Source organism: Anastrepha ludens, chromosome 3, assembly GCF_028408465.1.
Source record: "Anastrepha ludens isolate Willacy chromosome 3, idAnaLude1.1, whole genome shotgun sequence".
Classification (NCBI taxonomy): domain Eukaryota; kingdom Metazoa; phylum Arthropoda; class Insecta; order Diptera; family Tephritidae; genus Anastrepha; species Anastrepha ludens.
The window spans coordinates 131,972,122-131,978,121 of NC_071499.1; positions in this window are offsets into that span (position 1 = coordinate 131,972,122).

Sequence of the window (6,000 nt, forward strand, 5' to 3'; positions counted from 1 at the left end):
TACCACTCCTGTTATTCTCTGTGAAGATTTAAATAGCTGGAGTCCACTATGGGGCTCACCCATGGCCAATCGCAGAGCCACTATAGTCGAAGACTTCATACTTCATTCCAATTTGGCAGTTCTAAACAACAATAGCCCAACTCAATTTTCTACACACAAATCTTTTACGCACATAGATCTAAAAATATGTTCCCCGCAACTATTTCCTCTCGCCTCATGGTTCACCTTAGATGATCTGCACAACAGCGATCATTTCCCCATAATATGCTCTATCACTCTATGCCCCACAAACTCCACTTGCTGCAACAAAACCAAAAAATATAACACATCAAATGCTAACTGGAGTACGTATCAAGAAATTTTGCTTACGAAGCGCCTGCCAGCATTTGATGCCCAAAATATTAACAAAGAAGCAGCCACGATTCAAAAATCTTTGCGCGAAGCAGCAAACTCTTCTATTCCATTAGCTCACTCCCGCAAAACTTCAAGGCGAGTCCCTTGGTGGACAACCGAGCTCAACGCTCTGCGAACCGAAAAAGTTTCAGCGTGGAGAACATACAAAAAGTCTCCCTGTACTTTCCCACTTATTTTATATATTATATAAAAATGGAGACGTTTTTTTGTGTTCGTTAGTCGCTCCGCGGAGGGAGAAAATTGGAATCCCCCTGACTACCTGCGGTCTGCTCCTGGAAAGATGGGCATCGCGCAAACTCAGCGAGCGCTGGGCAAATGCACAAACGTGCAAAGTCGCGAAATCCTTCTGGCCACGTGTGGACCGAAGGCGCTCGGGTGAGCTTCTGAGACTGACAAAATATCAGCTCTCCAATCTAGTGGGTTCTCTCACAGGACACAATGCTGTGAGACTTGGAATCACCTCGAGTCCTTTCTGTGCTGGATGTATGGAGGATGAGGTGGAATCATCTCAGCACCTTCTCCTTAGCTGCCCTGCTCTGGCGGGGCTAAGATTCAGGCATCTTGACTCTTACTTCTTTGCCACGCCTGCTGATATAGCTGGCGCTGACATTAAAAATCTGATGAGTTTCATCAGCAGCACAAAGCGGTTGACGCAAACATAGTCATCGTTCATAATCCGCACGCTCCTAACCTTTCCATCACCACCTCTCCCCGCCCTCTCCCTGCACCTCATCGGTCCTTCCCCTCTCCTCACTTCCTTGACAATGGTATCACAAAGGACGAATCCTTCTTTGTCCAAGTGTGCTCACTCCCTGGGCAACCATACTAACCTAACCTAACCTAGTCGCCGATTCACGCCTAAACGCATTCACCGATTTCAATCAAACTTTCACAGATCATTGGTATTGGTCCATAGATCGTTTATGTGAAGTTTTAAAGAAATCGGTAAAAGTATGCGTGCGTTGTGTAAGTGTGAAAAATGCAATATTTGCGTGCTTCCCCTTATACGGACATTACGTATACGGAATGAGAATACACGCAAATGAATAGAATATACACAGACATGAATAACATTGTTTCGATGTCGAGTGACGTATGCGACTGTATTATTCGGAACGCAATAGTTGTCCTCTCTTTTCTTTCCTTTTTATGCATGCGTGACACGGCATCAAAGCCTATTGCTCTTTTTTAAACTGGAAAAATATTTTGAGCTTCATTTGAACGTTTTATGATTTAGATAAAATAAAAATTCGTTAAATATATTTGATTCCATTAATAACCATAAGCCTGTATTTTTCGAAGTTAAAAGTTTTTGGACAAATATTGAAACGTTTACTTAAATTAAATGTTAAATACATATATATAAAAGCGCAAATGTAAAAGTTTAGATGGATTTAAAATATACGAAATTATTCAGCGGTTGAATCCATACATTTTTTGAAATCCATCAATATGGATCGACAGTCGCCATAAATGTTCTTTTAAAAAATAAAATGTGTTAATTTGATGGTAGCTCGAGTATTAAGATCAGGTTTCTATTAGTATAGTTTTGTTCATGGGTTTGCGTAATTTTTTTGTGGTGAAAGTCTAAAACCAAGAAAAGAAAACGCGAAAAAACGGTGGTTTCGTTGTTGTTGTTAGCGATTGTAATGCACATTGTAAGTTTTTCATGTTTTTTCGATTGAATTCATTACTTTTCAATTATTTTGTTTTAACTTATTTGAAATCAACGTATGCGTCCAAAAGAATTAGAAATTTAATTTCAACAATAGAAAAAGGAAAATTATATTACTTATATTTTCATCGCTTTATTTAAGAAACGCCAAATATTGCGCAAAATTATCAAAACACAATTGGTTAGCTGAAAGAGCAATACTGGCTGCGAAAAATAAGGATGTTGGTCAATTGAATGCGAATATTTTAAATGATGTGCCTGGTGAGATTGTAACATTTAAATCAATTGATACAGTTATGAATCAAGATGACGCTGTAAATTATTCAACAGAATTTTTAAATTCCTTGGTTTTACCTGGACTGCCGGCTCATCGCTTACAATTGAAAGTTGGAGCACCAATTATTTTACTTAGAAATTTAAATCAGCCACGATTGTGTAACGGAACAAGATTAGCAGTCAAAAAGGTCATGAATAATCTTATTGAATCAACAATTTAAAAAGGAAAATTCAAAGGTGAAGACGTATTGATTCCGCGTATTCAGCTGATTCCACCAGATTTAGCTTTTGACTTCAAAAAATTGCAATTTCCAATACGTCTTACATTTGCAATGACAATAAACAAAGCACAAGGACAATCGCTGGAATTATGCGGAATTGACTTAGAATATCCATGCTTCTCCCACGGACAATTATATGTATCATGTTCACGTGGAGGAAAGCCATCAGTTCTGTTTTTTCTGTATTTATACCACAACTCAGGGCAAAACAAAAAATGTAGTTTGCGAAAAAGCTTTGCGTTAGTTTAAGTTTAAAATTAACATTAATTTCATATTGTAAAAAAAGAATAAATACACATAGAGTGAATTCAAATGGAGTGTTCATTATTCATTTCTAATTTTGATATGCCTAGCGAAGCAGGCAGAGGGTCCGCTAGTAACATATAAAAAATGTAATGCCAGATTCAACAAAGGAAAACGACTTACTAAACGTAAGAGTTTTGAAGAGTTCACTAAATACTTAAACCCAAATTCTTCAACCGGAAGCATTTGGAAAAGAATAAAGACGCTTACAGGTACATACACATCGAAAATCCCTAAATCTATAACGTCCAATAGCCAGATTTTTTCCGACCCATCAGACATCTCCATAGAATTCACCAGGTACATTTCCGAGGCATCGCTCCCATCGAACTTTCCTTCACAATTCATTGACCAATCTAAAAATACTTTGCACGCGCGCCCTGCCGACTGCATAGACAGTTTGGCCATTCACCTTGAACATGATATCATCTTCTACGAGTATGAATTAGAATCAGTTCTTAAAACAATGAAAGGAACTACACCAGGACTTGATGATATAAATTACCAAATGCTGCGTTTCACTCCTGTGATTTTTAAAGAACGTTTGATTAAATTTTAGAACGCTATATGAGTTCTAGCATTATTCCCATAGCAAAGCCTAATAAAGATCCTGGCTCAATTGCTAACTACAGGCCGATTTCCGTTATTTCGTGTGTCAGTAAGACTATGGAAAAAATAATATCGACAAGACTAATGTGGTTTCTGAAGGAACAACATAAAATATCTCCATTTCAAACTGGATTTAAACCTGGTATAAGCACTCTAGATGTCTTACTCTTCCTCGACCACCACATATCGAAAAATATATCTTCGAGAAACCACACTTCTATTCTTTCTATTGATTTCACTAAAGCTTTCGACAAAATTGGTTGTCACGTTGTATTAAAAAAGTTACAAGAATGGAAGCTTGGCCCGAAGATATATAACTTCATTAAGTCCTTCCTCAGCAACAGAAAATTCCGGTGTAAAATTAATAATACTTTATCACCAATATTTCCGTTAGAGAATGGTATCCCCCAGGGGTCACCTCTCTCACTTACACTATTTCTGATAGCATTCGATGATGTAAATCGATTGCTTAGCCAACAACATAACGTAAAGCATTGCCTATATGCCGATGACTTATATGTACATATTTTGCAGTCACAAAAACACAACAAAAATTCAAGATTCTTTCAATAACGCTCTAAATGCCATTGAAAGTTGGAGTGAATACACCGGTGCTGGCATTTCATCAGAGAAATGCTACTAGCTACCAGGCTTAATATCATTAAATATCTAAGCTCAGACAGAAGCTTCGCACACACAAATACTCTTCTTAGTGTCACCAGGCTAACGTTACAGAGCAAAATCGATTACGGACTACAAATATATGGTAAATGCAGCAAAGACACCCTTAACAAGATCAAGGCGCCTTTTAACATGGAGGTGGCTTTCTTTCAATTGAAAACCGCATACAATATCTACGCAGTCGTATTGTTTACAAACTATTTTGCACCAGTGAATATATTCTACATCAAGAAATTCAGCTTCTTAAACAAAGGAAAACTTGCATGTCACATAAGTCAGCACTATGCGAAATAAAAGAATTAGCGTCTGATTTGAATATGGACGCACACCCAATGAAGATCCCCGCCACCAAATTTCCACCATGGGCGCTTAAAAGAAGCGTGTTTGTGAATGAATTAGCTCTCCTGCTTAAAGAAATAACAAATAACTCTACAAGAGAATGGCTGGAATTTCATATACACGGATGGCCCGAAACAATATGATGGAGTCTTATTTGCTGTAAAAAACCGCAATGGCGACACTGTCACCGGTGGACTCCTCCCGAACTATGCAACCATATTTGACGCGGAACTGCAGGGTATATTATCAGCTTTGTCTGTGACTAAAGGCATCAATAAAATACGGTGATATGCACTGACAGTCTATCTGTCTTTAAAGCTGCCAAAAGATTTTGTATTACTGTCGATCCTCTATACCGTTTACAGCAACTACTAATTAGTCTGTCACCAAAAGTAAAACTCATGTGGGTGCCTAGCCATGCGGGTATTACAGGTAACGAATCTGCCAACAAGGCAGGAAAACGTGCTTTAAAATTGTGTTTCCACTACCACATGCCATGCGGACAAAAATCCATCAAAAATATATTCTCCAAAGTTATGGGTTCACGGTAAGAATGTAATTGGTCCAATTATAAACACCAATACAAAGAAGTGAATCTTCATGGGAACGGGATCATCTTACCAACAAACACATCAACCTGGATGAATAAATGTTTTATACGCCTAAGGTTAGGCCACTGCCTTCTAACACACGAATACCTTTTGAAGAATTCTCAACCACCTTCATGTACTTTCTGCAACAAATCTGATCTAAGTTTACGTCATATTTTGCTAAGTTGTACCGCTATTTCCCATTTACGCACGCAATATTTTGCAAATAAAAACCCACTTAAAATTCTCTCCAATGCAAAACAAACCAACGTAAAACTTATTTTGAACTTTTTAAAACATTTGAATAATATATATTGTAGTAATAATATAAGTATCTCAGTCACCTACTAGTTCTCTTACTGAGCAGACGTGCTTTTTCTAGTGAGTTTAGAACGCAACTTTCGGTATCTTCCATTTTCTCGTTTTTCTTAATTGTTGTTGCGAACGACATATATTTTCCTTTTCATAAAAACAAAAACAAATAAGTGCATTACTGATTTTTGTGATTGGTGCAGCATGGCCCCGGGGCCACCAAACCTGGGGGATAACAGGTTCGCTCTGCCAGCCTCAGATCCCCAACCAAAACGTAAGAAAATTAAAAAAAGTGTTGAAACTTTCCCCCTTCTTCCTCAAATTGAAACAAATCCCAAATACGTGGTTATTTCTGCTGTAAATGAAGATAAGCCTTTAAAATCATATAGCTGCTTTGCAGTTCACGCCGCCTTGAAGTTAATTAGCAAAGAAATCGTTAAAATTACTGAATTTCGTGACGGCAACCTTTGCCTTCTACTTAAAGACAAACCAACAGCGGAAAAATTCATACGTACAAAAT